Genomic DNA, 18,082 nt, shown 5'->3' with positions numbered 1-18,082 from the left:
CGGCGGAATTCTCTTTGCGAAGGAACATCGTAAGCCAACACCCTTCCGTCACCCTTCTACTAGGTTTTCCCGTTTCCCTCGAAAGGATCGTTTCGCGGAAATCATTGCGAGTCCAGGAACGCGTCTACCATAACGGTATTCTATAGTTTACCTGGAAACCCAGTTCCAGCCCGGTGACGGAAGTCCCTCTCACCCCTTTCCGAGCTTATGTTCCATTCCGGGTACTACCTGAAACCGGATCATTGTCGCTTAATCCAACGAGATAGTGTTCAAGATACAAGTGCTCGAAGTACTATCATCGTTTCATTCATTATCATTCACGTGACTAATTGCATCGGAGCGGATGGAAAACGGTTGCCAGGAATTCGTCGCGCTCGTCACTAGAGAGACGCCGAACGAATAGATAAACGACCCTCGAAACGCGAACCCTGATTCCACGGAACTCTTTCGTTCGGATTTTCTCTCTGTTCTTTTTTTAACAACCCTAAATTTCGTTCCGAGAATCCGTTTCCGCCGCGTGCCTGCTTGTAAAATCAGCACATCCGGGTGTCAAAGCGATGTCACCCGAACGGGTAGCCGGGCAGGCATCAGTTTTAAATTCGATCAATGGGTGATACCAAGCGTGAAACGCTTTTAGGGTTGAAACTTTAAAGGCTAGCTCGCGAAAGAGCAAATCGCAGTTACAACCGTGAAACTGACTGAGGGGGGTGGCGGCGTGGCACGCATTGTGGGAACTCGGTGTCGAGTGCAGCCGGAACCGAAAGGATATTCATTTCGAGACCCCTCGCACGTTCCAATATCCTTCTTTTTTGTCGTCTAGTGGCACTAGCTGCTGAACAAACGGGGAATCTACGAAATCGTTCATAATGGGAAAATGTAAACATACCTGCCGGCTGAAAACGAGGGTTGCGGCTTGTTCGATTCATTATTACGTACCCGCGCCATCATAAATCACCGAAATAGCCAATAAAAAATTATGTAAATTTCCTACCTCGTAATTACGCAACGTCAACTCGATAAGTGAATGACGAGTTCAATGGACGGGCCAGGTTTAATGCAAAACGCGCAATCCATCGCGCTTTTTTTTTTTGTTTTCACACCGGTGATTGCTCGGAGTTCGGGTCAATTGATCCAGCTCGACCCAGAATTTACAAATTCCCCGACCATCGGCCGCGATGCCGTCCACGACAGGGTGATTTTGTAATACAAACAAAAACCGTGGCGTTGCAGCGAGTGCATCGCGAGAGAGCGAGAGAGACACGTTGCCTGGCAACGGATCCACGCCCGTGTAATTCATTTTGGGGAACTCCCTCTCTCTCTCTCTCCATCTCTCTGTCTATCTATCTGTATGCAATCCACCCTCCGTATTGCATTCACCCCCGCGCAATGCACTCCTGCCACTCTTCGCTCCCGGTCGATGCATACAAACGATAGATGCAGCCAACTGACCGACGAGAACGGAATCGTAGTGATCTGATTTTAAACCAATCAACGGCGGTTTCGCGCTCAATTTACAATCAGCTCTGATTCGAGTCGTTCGTTGTACGACGTCCAACTGCAAGCGGCCTAATGAAAATATTTTAATCGATTGCCATACAATTGCCAGATTCGTTCTCTCGTCTCGTTGAAAATTCAGTCCGTGGCCCAGGACGCGGGACGGGGTGGACGGATTTATAAGGGGACAAAGGGCCGCGGCCGATATTCGATTAAAACTTCACAAAGACAACACAAAGCGCATTTCGATCTAAATGGTAAACGATAAAACGTGATCATGGCAAATTACCGGTAAACGATGGCGTTATTTATTCTTCAGAGCGTACGACGTACAACTTCTCGACTGGAAACAAAATCTGTAAACGTTTCAGTTCGCATAAAAATCCGTGGTCCGATTATGATAATTGCCGGAAAGAGGATTATTTATTTTCATAGATCCATCGCAGTGTATAATGGCATTAATACACAGCGGATAATTTACGGGGCTCGACACCTGCGCGCAATAAAGTAAATCTAGCTTTTCATTTCATTGTTCCGCGGCTTCCCCTCGTGCTCATCGACGATCACACACCGCATTAGTCAACGATAAAAGCACGATCGACGATACTCTAACGAATGATCGCATACATGAATTTTTAATAAATCCGTCGGGACTTCTATTAGGGGCAAATTGTATCGAAGCAACGTGGCATAAATCAATTCGTAATTCTATTTTCACGTATACCACGCACAATTATTTAAAACTGTTCCCTGTTTCATGACTCGACTAATTCATTGTAATAACGTAACAATCGTCTTCAGGCTGAAATTTCTCGTACTAAGTCGACCCGTACGTTTATCTGTATGCGTTTAAACGCAGCATGCGTGCGTAATGCGTATACGTGCGTGCGGCTGGCGCGTGCGTGCATATGCGCGAACCTCAATTGCGTGAGGTTCGCGCTTTAATTTAGCAAAGTACCTCGTCCGTTCCGGTCGGCGTGTGAGTGCAAGGGGGAGTGCACCCCACGGTACCGGTGGACGCGATCCTTCGCGCACCCGTTGCATAATGATGTCTACGTTCAGGTGAGATCTCCCCCCCGAGGACGGGCACGTGGACAACTGCCCGGCGACTTCCTAGACGGTCGTAGTTCTCTCGACGCGGGCCGGAAGGAACGATAATTGAATAATAACCGGAGGCAAGCTTCGCCTTATGCCGCGAACTCGCAAGGTCGTCTCGATTCGACGAGCCAGTAAATCTTCACGCACCCGTGATCTCTAATTTCTTCCGTGGTAGTAAAGCCAGTAGAAACTGTAAAACGATATTCCTTACGTTTTATCTACTGTAACGAACATCTAATTTTATGCGAACGCGTTACAATCGCAGCTGTGCTAATTTGCTATCCTGCGTTCGAAACCTGGAATCTATACGGATTGTGATGCTCGGTTGATTCAACTCCTCGAAATTGAATGCAGGATTTGGGAAGTCACTCAAGTTTTGCAATTAAAGATCGATGTTTCGTGGAAAACAGAACTTTATTAGAAATTTATAGAAGCCAAATGAGTGTTACTGAACGAAGACTAATTGTAAGTTTGCCTAGGAATGAGAGAGTATAAAGGTTTTGGGAAAATTAACTTTGAATATCGAGGAAAAGTAGGAAAAGTGTGGAGGATGACGAGTAAAAATTGTAGCATTAATACATATTTTCAAATTTTCTCTTCCATCCTCTCGATCCCACGGCCCGTCGAACTCTCGCACTTCTGAAATGTGTCCTCCCAGTAAAAATGTTTGTCGATCCCTGGTTCAGGTTCGAGATTTTCTACGCGTTAAGGCAATATCGCATCTCGTCCCGATATCGATCGAAGATTAGCATCTGGCCGGCCGCAAAGGGAGATTAGCTAGATCGATCACACACGCTGAACCAATTTCTCTGGTCAGCTGCTCATCAATACCAGTAATGGTACTATCCCCCGTGATCTCGCTCCTCTTCCTTCCTGTGTCTATATTGTACGTACGTATGTATACATCCCTGTGTTCCTCTAATGGGCATATGATCATTATGCATATACAATACACGCGAACGTAGATATACATCTGCGCGCGTGTGCATTCCCGTTCGCTATTTACTCATATGTACGTAAATTGTGTATATTCCGTATACTATATATATATAATTACGCGTGTACTGGTTGTAATTATGTACAAGCTTAATCGTGTTTGTACAAGCCTCTAAATGCCTCATTTCCCAATCTTTCTCTATGATGAATTGTGAAAATCAACTAATTTTGATTTGTTTATAAATTTTGAAAAATGTTGATCAAGGGGGACCTCTATTATTCCGCATACATATGTATATTCGCGACATACGGTACGATTGCATATGCAAACCTGTTTGCACGTCACGCGATCCGATGCAAATTTTCGTGAATCACGTACTTTCGGCTTCGATGTCAATCGCCGCGATCTCCCTGCGATCGTTAGAGTAAGACCTCTTAAAGACTGAATAGAAAAGTACGAGAATGCAGGCAGAAGCAACTAGAGGCACGTACTCGTCGCGTACGTCTCGGTGAAAATGTAAGTCGCTCGCAACGAGCGCAACAGACTGTTACATCTGTCGCTCGCATAATGCGCGATATCGCGCGTATATCACTCGTTGCATAATGCATGGGACGTGTGTGGCCGTGCGATATTGCGCCGGAAATAGTGTCGCGGAAAATGGAAAAGCTCTCCGGCTGCTGTACAACATCGGCTTTCGCTGCTTACCGTTTTTTACCCCCTCGGTACGTACACGAGTATCGCAACTGTTGCTGCTGTTCCAGTGTTCTGGCTTTGAAATAATAACATTTCGTCTAAATACCACTCTCTCTCTCTGGTTTTACTCAAAGTAGATATCCATTTGAATTGAGAAACGAAAAGTATAATGCATTTCAAACATCACACGATTCGTATGAATTTATGAGGGAACGGTGAAAGTGCAATGACTTTATTTCACAGTATGTTAGAATAAAAAGAAGGTCGAAACGATCCCGACTCTCGAAAAGGAAATGTACGGTGGAAAGATTTTCCTCGGTACATACGACGATTAAGTGGCACTCCAGATTCGAGTATAAGGAAAACCGGCGCGGCGGTAGAGAAATTCGAGCCGGCATGCAAATCATTCCCGAAGAGCGTCGCATATAAATATTCGACAATTTGCATTTTCCTCCCGGTGGCAACCGTAGTACCGTTCCCGGCCATTTCCAAGATGGATACCGCCACTTTGCGAGATATACGCCGAAAGTTTTACTGCCCACTAAATTTCAACTAGCTTCTCTCCGCGTAGGCACATACACGTACATTCTTTATGCCGGTATACGCGACGCGAAAAATAAGAGTAATACGACACTTGTTGCTCGCGTTGGAAAAACCTTTCACTTTGGCATCGGCTCAAGACGCGCACAGATACCCGCCAGCGATCGTGGCTAATCCCTAAATCTTGTTCCAAACGATTTGAATGTCTCTCGGCGTATGCGCGTCCCATCGATTTTCGCACAGACCGCGCGAGCTCCGACGCGATTTCATACAGCAGTAAAGAGCTCGCAATTAAAAACATTTTTATACCCCGTCGATCGTTCGATCGCGAACCTTTTTTTCGTGCGACACATCCGCGGAAACGAATGGCCACGATTTTAGTGGCTTTATATAGGAAGCCATAACGACTCGATTAAGCGGGACAGGCGGTGATTGCCGGTATAATTTGCCGAACAAATCGCGTCGCCGTAATCCTAGCTCCGTCCAACCCGAGAGTATCGATCATTCCGATTTGCCGATCTCCCGGCGCCACATTATCGACACACCTGCGCACCGTTCGACTCTCTTTTGTATCGGAATCGAATTAACGACTATCGAGCGTCGCTGACAAGTGAACGAAATTATAGTTATATACCCGGAATTTCGTTAAATCAGACTAGGCGTGCTAAAACACGCGAACGCTGTTTTTCCGTTGATTAAGAGCGCGATACGATTATGAAGCCCGGATACTCGGCTAACGAGCGGTATATCGTTTATTTTCTCGTCTCTGGCATTCATATCAATTCATCCTTTAATTAAATGCATTTCACCGGTCGGAGATGGCTACCGCTACGGCCAGGGAAAATAATAGAAGCGCACGTAGTGTCCGCGCTGATCGGATCGGTATAACTGGCGCTTTAATTACGTTCCTAAATTATTCTAATTACGGAGAACGCCGATAAGTGCGCGTCAAAATTGATTCCCGAACCGGCTGACCCCTCGGGACGCTTTTTCATTATTTTTCCTGGACGTTTATCCCCTGGCCGATCCGTACTCGCTCGTCGATGCAATTTTCCAAGCTCGATTTCGTTAATCGACGTACCGGGGTCTTCGCCACGCCTACGTTCTTCTCGTTCCCTGAAAACGAAGTAAATGGAAAAGTGAAACAACAACGGGGGAGGAAAAAAGGAAGCGTAACTGGGAAGGACAGGGTTCGGCACGAAAGGGGTGGGATCCATCGCTGGTCGGTGCCTCGATTACTCTGCAATGGCGCAATCAACGCGGAGTGATCTTTATTTTCCACGGGCCGCCGCGCCGACCGCCCCGATACGTTTGAACGTCCAGGTACTACAATTTCGCGCAAACGAGACAATACCGCCGCGGAGCTTCGTTACAACAGGGTGTGATTGTCGTCCCATCAAAGTGGACAGTTTACAGATGGATTGGAAGACCGCTGGAAGCCCTGCACGCTCGCCTGTGGATGGCACTTGTACATGCACGCGGAGGGCGCAACTTCCCTCGATTGTTTCACTGAATTTTAGACGGTATTCACCGGGACGCGCTAGCTACACCGCCTCTCCTCTCGCGGCTCGCTGTGATTAATTACCACAGCTTTGTGCGCTCCCCGCACTCACGGAGGAAAGCCGTAATTATTTGAAATATCGGCTCGTTTCATCGCCGATAAACCGGGTGATTCTCATCGAAAGGATATTCGCCGTAGAGAGTATAAAATCATTTCTGATAATTAATCGTGTGTTTCAAGAATATTAAAACAACTACTGATTCTTCGATCAATAATGTCCTGATTCGATATCGAAGATCCTCGCCGGTGGTAAACGTTCCACGACTTTTTATTTCTCCGTCAGCCGGCGTTACGGAAGTAGGAAAACGGCATGCGTTCTTCCTCGTGGCTGGAAGTACGCGGTTAACTGGAAGCACCCGTGCTGTAACCGTGAACTCTTCCCTCCCGGTCGAACCCCCGACGCACCCGGTTTTTCTCTTTCGCTCCCGCAATTACTCAGGTGTAATTGCGTTCCGACCCCCGTGCGCGGGCTCGCGCGAAAAAAAAAGGAACGAGGGGTACGCGTATCACACACACGACGTAACACCGGCTATGGTTGTAGGTCGATGCATCGCTGCAACGGGCAGGCATTTGCCAGTTTCCCTTGCTGCGTCCACCCTCGATTCAATTCAATGCCACTCAATCAGTCAATGTAACGCGCATGCAGCCGCATACCGGCGTACCGCGTTTCGCAATGAAACGACCGCTGTTTCGACCGGTACTTCGCTGTTAAGTGTTCCCCTTGTAATCGGAGCAGCGTCGCTGCCGCTGGCCCATCGTCCATCAACGCATCGCGCGAATATGGCACGCGCCCGTTTTTGCACAGATTTTATTTTTCAGTTACACTTCGTTGTTTATTCACGCCGCGCCGCCGTGTCACCGCAATTCGTTCCGAGCCCCGCGACGCATTACCGAGCACGCGAAATTACAACCGTCCGAATCTGTTTTTTCGATAAACCGCGTGCAATCCCGAGCGTTCGTTGTAAAACGTCCGGAATAGGTAACAGCCTCTCTGACAGTGTTATTCCGCGTCACGGGGAATGGGATATCAACCGATACGCCATCAACCTGCCACGCACTTTGCGTAAAAGCCTGTTGTAAACGATGAAATTTTAATTTCTAATTCGCGGATGCTCGCCTCTCTCCGGTAAAGATAATTAACCGAGCTCGTACATCGTTTACTTAAAAAAAAAAAAAATAATAATAAAGAAAATTGATGTAATACCGGCGCGAAGTTCCGGTATGCAAAATTTACAAACGCGTCCCTTGTAGTTTGGCTGCTTCGCGTTTACCTTGGTCAGCAGTCGAGAATCTCTGGGAAAATTTCCCTCTCATAAAAGCTCGTAGGTACACTCTGTAACCGAGCTTTTAATAAATATTTGCCCATCGTGATTTCACGAGTCACGAGACCGTCCCTTGTTTCCTAGGAAGAAAATATCTCGTCGGGATATCACGATCCGTGTCGGATTCATAATCCCCGCGAATGACTTAACTAAACGCAGCCGTATCCCGAAAACGGTCCGTATCGAATCGACCCCTGATGCCATTTCTAGCCTTTCTCTCTCTCTCTAAGAGAGAAGTTATTCTCCCATCTATATTCCATGATGCAATCTATGCCGGCCTCGTGCTGCGGTTCCAGCGACCGTATACCTCGTAAACCACTCGGAAAGTCCCCCCGTGGCCGCGTTTCTCAGGCGTACTCGATGCCGATGCTTGCTGGACCATCGACGAAATCGAGAGACCGTGCGTCCGTGGAGCGGGAAGATCGCCGGAAGTTTACATACGAATGCCTGATTTCGGTGTAACGCGCCCACCGGGGAAAAGCCGAGAGGACAACAGGGGATGGGATGAACCGTGCGTAGTAGTGCGACTGAAAGTGACGTGCTATCGTGCCAGTTCCTATGCTAATTATCCCTGCCAATTAGGTAAATCAGAGAGGGTGGCTCCTAATGTCGACTACCCCAAAATCCTGACGAGAGCTCTGGTCTCGAGTACCCGAACAAAGATCGTCGAAACACGGTCTCTTACTTATCACCGAATTACAACAGACCGGATTACAACGGTAACAACGTTTCGCAGATGCCATTCGAGTTTTTGACTCTCTGCATACTTTCTTTTTTACTGACATGAAACATACTGTCACGCGTGGCATTGTGATGGTAAAGAAATTATGTGGCGAGCACTAGTGTTCTTTTATTTATTCGTTCCTTTCAAAAGAAAGGAGTACATTGTATGAATAAGAGTAAAAAAAAATAGGAACGGTTTTTGGTCGGGTGCACAGGAGCCTAATTGCGGTCGATGTCGCGACAAATATCGTTGTTCCACCCTTCGCCAATATCGTACGTCACCGGTACGTCGCATTCGTTTACCGATACTTCCTATGCTAATTACACCAATTAGCATAGCGGGTACGTAACGCAAGGAGAGAGGCCGTGAGTTCCAGGGAACGGTCCGTTTCGTCGTAAATTCGTCGATAGTTCATCCCTGCAGCGAATCCTTATGGCATAGAAATTCGCACACGAATTTACACCGTACAGAAACGCCGCGCCCCTGTGCACGTATGCCGCGTATATATTTCATCGTAGTCAGTGTGCAAGCGCATCGCGTCAAGCAGGACCGTTCGGACACGGGATTAACATAAAAGGAAGAGTCAATATCATAAACAATCCGCGTTACAATGGACCGAGCGGTGCCGACGATAAATTCGTCGATACGAGGGGGTACGGAGAGAGAGAGAGCGTCTATCTGGGAAAGGGACGGGATCTCGTCGCATCGAGGGCACCGATTGGCTATCGGGTGAACGGAGAAGGAAACGGGAGAGAGACGACTTTTCGTCGATATCATAAACCACCGTTCGGGGGTTGAAACTTCCCTACCTATCCTGCGAAGGGCGACCGAAGGAGGTTGAGTGACAGGACGGGTTCGACTCGGTCGTAAATTCGTCGATATGCAAAACAGATTCTCCTCGACCGTTTCCTCCGCACCTCCTCCTCGTAACGGAGCACTGCTTGCTCTTCCCCAGTTTTTCTCTCTTCCTGTTTTCCTCTTCGTCGCGCGTATAAATTCGTTGGATAAAAACGCGACGATGTAACCATCGGCGGCGGGTAACTCGTATCCGAGATAACTCTTTCCCCGGTCAAAGTTCACGCGATTGTGGTCATGATTTTCTCGACCCGCGGGGAGATCGCGTTCGCAGGTAGAAACACCGTGCGATATCTGCTCGCTCATTTGCATGGGAATGGTGAGAATGTTACACAAAGGCGGATCCCCCGAGAACGAAAAAACTGTCCCGGCTATCCGGCCAGCTTTTTACCCGGATATTAACTTCGTACTCGTCTCTCTTGTCGTCTGACTTGTCTCTCGTAAAAGAACGGCACGATTCCTTCGACGTCGTTCTTAAACAGCAATTTCTGTTTCAATTAAGCAATTTCAATATTTATCTCGTAAAATTACATATAAATCTCGCTTTTTCTGTATTTAATGAAACTGGCCGAGTAAGCGTCGCGTCGCCGAACAAATAAAGCGATAAAAATCGCGGAAAACGTTGGAACGATTTTATTACAGTCCCCGCGCTATCACGAGTCATCTTTGCATTACTCGCGACGCGATCGTTTTAAGTGCGATCGCCGCCGAAGATACGCATCGACTCGGTCGCTTTTTAAAATCCAAAGGGAAACAGTTATTGCTACGAATTCTCGCTTTCGCGTGACTCGATCGGTTTTTAGTTTAGACATACTCTCCGCGCGTTTGTATTTTAAGCTTTACGCCGTGATCATGGCTAAGTTAAAGTTTAAACTGGCGTATCATTCAGGATAATGCGGGATAAAATCGCGTCGAACGATCGGTTCGGTAACTCGGAAGACGGTCCTGAACGAGGTAGTTTCAGGCGTCGCGGGGTGGGAATCGGAGGAGGCGGACGTCGCAAAGTCTTCGCGATATTACGCGAATTTTACGATCCGGGAGTTAGTTTGCATATCAATGGGATATATATTCGGGTTCGAGTCTCCGAAAGGTTTTTCGAAAAAAGCTAGACGACGACGACGTAGCCGGGAATTGGGACGTAGCCGGAGCGAACCATCGCGAACTTTTCATATGCGCGTAGTTTATTGATAACGCTTATCGTGCCGTTCTTTCTTCCGCGTTCCGCGAATACCTAAAGTTTCCGTATACTCGAAAACGTCCGGCTTTATTTTCACCGGGAAGATTCTATTTTCGCGAGATCGCATCGAGTACGGTTTAAAATTACGCGACTTACAAATATCTCGCTGGACGGCAGATAAAAGTGACGTATAACGCGTGTAAAAAATAAAATAAGAAAGTTCGACGAGATCGTAAGGCGGGTTCGATAAACCCGCGGGGAGAAGGTGGTGGATAATGAAAAGTTTCGACCCTCCTCTCCCTCGGCTGGCGGTGTTGTTTAACGGGCAAGTTTTTCCGAGAGACCGACTCGTCGCCTCGTCCTGTTTGCTCGAATATTTTATTTAATGAAGCTCTAATATAAATATCGAAGATTAATCGAGCCGTAATGCGCTCGTTCCCGGATGATAAACTACCCTCGGTCTCGATAACGGCCGAGTCACTGTCCATCAATATTACGCGCGTATTCCCTCCGCCGGGAGTCGAACTCACTTTCCTCTGACAAGAATGAATTTGACGAGGAAAGTAAGTTATCTACTTTTCTTACTATCCGTCCCTTTACCGTTGAATGGAAATTTCTTCTAAACACGATTACGTCAACGAAACTCGTTAACTTGCTATCGTTCATTTTTCAATATCGGTGATTAATCGACTGGCGCGGACACTTAATATCCATTCGTTTCTTTAATAGAATACTTCGCTCGTGCTCTGTTTACGCATTCCCGAAACAGAGGATTCTTCCGTCGCTCCGTGAGTTCCTTGCACTTCCCATTTCGGGGAATATTTCGAAAGTTCTATACCCCGGATCGTTTCACGGAAGAAAAGAGTACAGTGAACGCGAGTACGCGATACAGAGTTAATGTACGAGGCAGCCGTCACGCGCCAATAGCGCGGCAAGGAAGAAATATCGAGAGAAACGGAAAGGGGGTCGGGAGACCCGTAGGGAGGGATGGAAGAAAATAAAGTTGCATGGTTCATAAACAATTCCATATGGTCCCGGGCGTTCGTCGAGCGGCACTTACGACGGCGATCGCGCTTCTTCCTAGTTTCCTCGATATCGTCTCCACTTTACTCTCTCCATTTCCGGGCCGTGGCTCGCAGCGTTTATGCCTTCGTATTTCTCCTTCGGTTATGCCTTCGGAATTGTTATATACTTTCGTCTGCGCGATTACGCAGTCCGCGCCCGGTGGCTCACGGGAAATCTGAGAAAGAGAGAAGGAGCTTCCATAACCATTACCGCGTCCTAAAAGGTCCTAGTTTCGTGGTGGCTCGACGTAAATCTCGTTTCACGACGGTATCGACGAAGATATTACGCCACACCGCAACTGTTTCTTTCGTACGATCACCGTTCTACTATCAGTTTCGTTCGCCTCCGACTTCAATTAATATCGGAAGCTGCGAAGGTGCGAAGAGAAAACAAATAAATAAAATACGTCGTTTTACCGCCTCGTAATCGAAAGTAAAACGAACCGAACCGAAAGCGATTTCACAGCTCAGTTTTTTCCCTCTGGCGGATTGACCGTTTGACCATTAATTCCAATCACACAGCTCGGTGACTTTTAATTACCAATAAAACCCTCGCACGATGCCTGATGAGGAAAAAATTACCAGAGCGCTCTCTACCCTTCGGTCAGATTGATTTCTTCCTCTCCTTTTTTTTTCCTCTTGTACTTCCCGGCCATTCTCACCCCCGTGGTCAGAGACTAAACGGCCCCGCGTCGTCGGGACGCACGACAACACGAAGCACTGCCGGAACCGCGGAGGATGCCGCGCGTTCACCCCGGAAATGAGCAAAGCGAAAAAACATGTTTGCACCCGGGGCTAAAGTGTCAGGGGCCTCGTGTCGTCGGATGAGCAATTGAATAAAGTGGAAGCGTCAATATGTGACGGCAGTCGGATATTGTTCAATCGACGAAAAATCTACGAGACCAGGGGTTATCGATTGCTCTTGTTCAAGCTGCACTTGTGGCAAAACACTTTCCTATGCCATTTGCGAATTCTGTTAATCTCCAATAATTAACAGAATTAAAAGAGCGATTCGTACGCACAAAGACGATACAGAAAATTTCAAGTGCAAAGCATATTTGCATAAGAAGTAATCTATAACGTTCCATAGTCGGGGCGTCGACGATGACTCGTATAAATATCGTTACCACGAGGCAACGAACTTATGCAGTTTGTTTGCAAGGGGCAAGTTTTTTTTACGAATAAAACGATTCCGGACTGACACACGCTTCGTCGACGTTTCGCTTCCGGTTTTGCTCCTGCCGCTGGATGTTAACGACTTTTTGCACGTACGTGCAATATGCAAGGAGACGGCAGCTGCGTTTCCTAGACCACGGAAGGTCGCCGATACTCAAGGCTAATTGTAATTACGCCCAGGTTGATCGCGATGCGGTGAAACCCGTCTCGATCGTTAGTCCATAAATAGCCGGACGGTATAAGTAAAAGGGGAACGCATGGATGTACGGGTGTCACCTGGTTTCGTCGGGGAAGAAAAAGCGGCACGCGCGTTCGTCGATAGACCTTTTCATTTCGTATGAAGTCATCGCCGTCAAAGCTGAACGTCTGTGATTCCCGTTTATCTCGGTGGGCGTCCAATCGTTTCTCCCGCGCCACGAACGAATTACTCTGATCGATTCGAAGCTCGGGTTATGAAATATCGTTGATAGAATTTTCCGTACGTCGTTCGACGCTTATCGGAATTCCATCGGTCCTCGAGATAAATGCGTGAGGGAACAGACTTCTCGGGAGACAATCCCGGAGAGTAGATGGCCGAAAATCGAGGAGGCTCCCCTTTGCGTCCGCGACGATGCGACGCGACGTGTCAGGACGCACCGTCCTCCTCCAGTTATTTCAATAAAGCAAATGGAATAGGTTTCGCGGAGGTGGTATATCTTGGCACAGAACGGCGAGGAGCGGGCTGATCGACGAGGGGCGGAGCGAACGACGAGCTATGATGGAGCCGTCAGTAGATCGTGATCCACGCATCATCAACGTTGACGACCTCCGTCCGCTTTTCGGGCCGACGAAAACCTTCCCCTTCTCGGGGCCATTGCGCCAGTTTACGAGCCTGTCGGGATCCGTCTCTCCTTCCGCCCTCGCTGCTGCTGGTCTCTCTGCGCACAGGCCGTAGTAGAATCTCGCTTTGATCGCGTTCCTTCGAAACCTTAGTACGATCGTGACGTCACCGAGGGCTAAATCACCCTTCACGCCTTGTTAGCCCGTGCCAATGTACCGTTTTACGGTTCGCCCTGCGTCGCGTCGCCTGCGAATTGCCAATTGTTAATTAGCATTCTCGCGGAAGAAGGTACGACCGGGCGAGGGTGCCTGGTGAGATGTGCGCCGGGCAAACGGACGACATTTATTTTTTTGTAACACGTGCTTAAAAAAGACCATTTTTGGCACCTATAAAGTGGACCGAAAATAGAATTTTCCTGCCATAAGGTCAGAAAACTCTAGTATACACGCACGCGCGCGCGCGCGCGCGTATACGTACATACATATGTATATACATGTGTATGAATGTATATGCATACTATCTATGACATGTCATATACTTAAGTGGACGACTCGAGAAACTATATTCTCGATCCACTTCGTAGACGACGAAAAATGGTCTTCTTTATGCCCTTTTTATAAAAAATACGATGAACAACGCGGGCAGAATGAGCTTTTCCAGACATGAACCTCGCTTGGGAAAGCCCATTTTCAGCCCTTGGTATATAATATATTATTTTTGTAACATTTTCGTGTGAACTATGAATGTCGAACACGTGACACTCTACACTTAGACCGCGACGATAATTAAGAGTAATTAGGAGTTTAGAAGTCCATGGTTCGTATCATTGAGGCACGAAATGAATAGTTTCGTGGGAATAATTACAGCGGATAGTTTACCGTTATCACCGCTGCGCAAGGGTACAGACATTAAAAGCGTTTAAAAAACGAAAGCATAAAAGGAGTAACTCGCGCAATGAATTAATAATTCATCGACAATTAGAGCTCCGCAGGTGGTCGGCGTAAAATGCGAGACAGCATATGTTTACCCCGGTGAATCATAGTGGAATTAGCATAACTAACGCGCCACGGGATTATTAGCATATTCGTGTCGATAGGCGTATGTAGGGATAGCTCGCATGTCAGCCGCTCGTCGCGCACTTCTGCCGGCGCCTCGCTTGCTGCGATCAGAGACCAGGAAGCATATTTTTCCCGCGTTTACCCCTTCTGGTCTCTGGCCTCTTCGCATTTCATTTTCTGCTAAAGATGGTTCTATTAAAATACAAGATATTGCAGATCGTAATCGAATTGTAGTATGTCGTTGTTCTTCAATTCTTCACTTTAAAAGGGATGACCACTGGCTTTATGTATCCATCCCCAGAATTGTTAATTTGGTCAAGGATCGTGAAATAAAAATGCCAATATTCGTTTCCATTAATTTACTAATTAGAATTATTCTTTTTTACAATACATTACTGTACTTAAAGTTGAAACAGATAAAATTTATTTGAAGAATAGTCCGTTCAAACGATGCGATCAACGTTGCACCGACGTCCTTTTTATTTTCTGGGACACAAATCTCTTGTTCGCACCAGTTTCACCTCGTTACTTCAATTTTCCAAACAAACGACCGGGTTACAAGGTTACAGCGAGCCAGCGCCGATGTCGAGGAATTTGCCAATATTTTATATTTGTGCCTCGTAGTAAATCGGCTGGCCGGTGGAACCGAGGCAGGATTTAATTAGCCAATCTGGGATATCGGCACGCGTTGGCCCCGTGCGTTCCACTGTATCCCGCGGGGCATGCAGGCTGGAACGAGCGAGCAATCGGGCTTCAATCGTCCTCCGCGCGCTTTCGATTTCGGCGAACGTGCGGAGCGCGGAACGAAATGGCCGCGAACGAAACGCGAGAGGAATGACTGCGAGCTATGACCAGATCGCGCCTGCTGCGTCTCGCTGTCCAGAGGACCCGAGTGCATGCGTAATTAATGAAACCAATCATGCCGCGCCCGCGCCCAGGCAAATTCGTTAAATTTAATTGGACGCGACTAATCGCCGAGCCGCCGATAATAATCGAAAGAAAGGGTGTCGCTAAACGCGATCAACGAGGCTGCAACTTCTCCTCGAGGAAAATGCGATGCCCGACTGTTCGAAGGAAAATCATTTGTAATTGCGCGCGATTTTTGAAATCCTGTTGCTCCGCATATGAATGATTTCGCAGTTGGTTCGCAGACGTTCCGACGGGTCGTTGCAAAGTCACGGTCGCCGTTTTATTGCGCGTTAAAGCGCTTACCGGATGAAATGGAAGAAATCCTTTAACGAGCGGTCAAGAAAATTCATTGTACCGTTGCAGCGAACCGTGCATAGTGACATGAGGTCGAGTCACGCGGATGGAATTCGACGATCGTTAAAAGCGACTGCGAAGACGAGTTTAAGGAGAGCGAACGAACCAGGAAGCGTGGTCAGCGAAACTATCGAATGTTAACTTCGCGTTTCTCACTTGTACGAATAGTCTCGTACGCCTACTATATATTAATTAATCTTGAATTTACGAGTGTAAACGCTTATCCTGTTGAATTAAACTGGTATCGCCAGGATGCCGATACTCGCGTAGAACGCGTACGATCGTAAATTTTTGAATTAACGCCGCATTAAGGACGTGCATCGCATCGATCGAGAACGTACGCGCGGGTGTACCGACATTAATCTGCCCCTCGAATAACAACGTTTCACGGTCCGATCGTGTCTCGCAGGAAGAGAGAGTCGACACCGAGCGCGGAGTCGTTCGGAATTCAACCTGAAATATCGCGTTTCCCAACTAAATCTGGCCGAATCTAATTTTACGAGACCCACGTGCATTAGCGGATTAATGCACTCTATTCCTGCCGGACCAAGCGATGAGCCGTATTTGCATGGCATTATACTTGCGTCTCCTCCTCCCTTATCCGGCACCTCTTCAATCCCGTCTCTAATTATACGTGTAACACCCGGAGTTCTCTCGCGCAGGTGATAATCATATTACCATCCTATCAACGCTATTGCCATTCCTGGTCGCATACCACGATCACGCTACTTCAAGTGCTTAGACTAGCCGCGATCGATCAACTCCTAAGAGGTTCGAATTTACCCTCTCGCAATCGGCCTGCTCTTTGAAGAGGCGATCCCAGCCAGACAATAGACCACCTCTCGCTATCAGATATCCTATTAACTTCGGCTCGAACATTTATTCGGATATTACTTCTCTTTCTCATATTCGAACACGAATTCCTTGCCACGCCGTCGATCGGGCAAACGGAACTTACATAAATAACGACCGAAGGGCAACGAACTCGCGAAGTTTCAACGTGCAACTTTCGCGAAACTGGTGCGCGAAGCTATCGGAAGGGAAAGAACGAATCTGAGAAACGTCGTATAACTCGCGAGTAATCTCGCGTTTGTCGGAGCTGGGTATAAATTCGGAAAAGGGAATAAACCTCTAAAGTGGTTATCTTCCCTGTGTATCGATTCGCCGTGCAGACTCGTTTGATCGTCGGCAATTAGTCGGATTAAAAGAAAACAAATAATTTACTCGTCTGTAATTCTCCTCTCGCGAGAGACGCGTCGGAGGTGAGCATTTTGCGCCTTAGCTTAGGCAACGGGCGAGCACACGCAATATGCAAATTCGCGGATAAACGGGCCGCGTTTACCCGTAAATCAACCGACTCGCGGTCGTTTTTCTAATAAGATCTTTCCATAATTAAAGAATACGCCGGGTTCATGATATCTTAATACGCGGGTAATTTTATCGCGAGGGGAATAATAATTGAGCACACTTTGTGCATCGGACCCACCTCTGTCATTAGTTTGCTACAGGAAATTCTTTCGTGACATAGTCGATGCTCTGTTGCACGCTTCGCGTACTTTACGGGTTTAACTTATCATTATAATCCCCTGTATTTGCGCGCTTTTATCATTAATTAGAAATGTGCCAACTCAAGTAGCTGTCGTCGTATCGGAGCCGATATAATCTGATACTACCGGCAACGATTTTCTCGCTGTGTGATATGGACACAGGCTTACTCGTAACGGTGAATCCGTGACAAATTAATTGGGCGGGTTATTCCGGGCTGAGCGCCAAACGCTGTTTCTAACTCAATCGCATTTGCAGCTTGTCTCGTACGCACTGAAAGTACAGCTACGCACTAATTGAGTAATTAATTTTCACGATCTCGTATTGTCACTCGTTAGTCATGATGAAGCAGCGATAAAAATGAAAGAAATGTCGGCCACCGTGATTCACGGACTTGATAACAATAAGTGATTTCAGATTTTTTTCTCAACAGGTTTTTTGTTCGACTGTGCGCGACATCGAGTTAATAATACAGTTTCATAGATACAAGTTTCTACGCTGTGCAGTCGGAAACTTTCGTTTCATGCGAATGAAACTAATTTTATAAAGTTGAACACACTGTTAAAAACGATTCCGCGTTATCGAGAGGCTCTAAACTTTTTTCATTTTTAAGGATAAAGCCGCTTTATCTGGAACGAGCGTCGAGAATAAGTGCATCGTTTCCAGAGGATAATGCTGTGTAATTTGCGATCCGAGAACAATGCCTCGTGCGTGCTCATTAAGGATGTATAGGCTATATACTTAAACAATGCTAG

Source organism: Ceratina calcarata, unplaced genomic scaffold (genome assembly GCF_001652005.2).
Source record: "Ceratina calcarata isolate Rehan_Ccalc_2016 unplaced genomic scaffold, ASM165200v1 scaffold471.2, whole genome shotgun sequence".
Taxonomy (NCBI): Eukaryota; Metazoa; Arthropoda; class Insecta; order Hymenoptera; family Apidae; genus Ceratina; species Ceratina calcarata.
Note: the sequence above shows the minus strand (reverse complement) of the source record.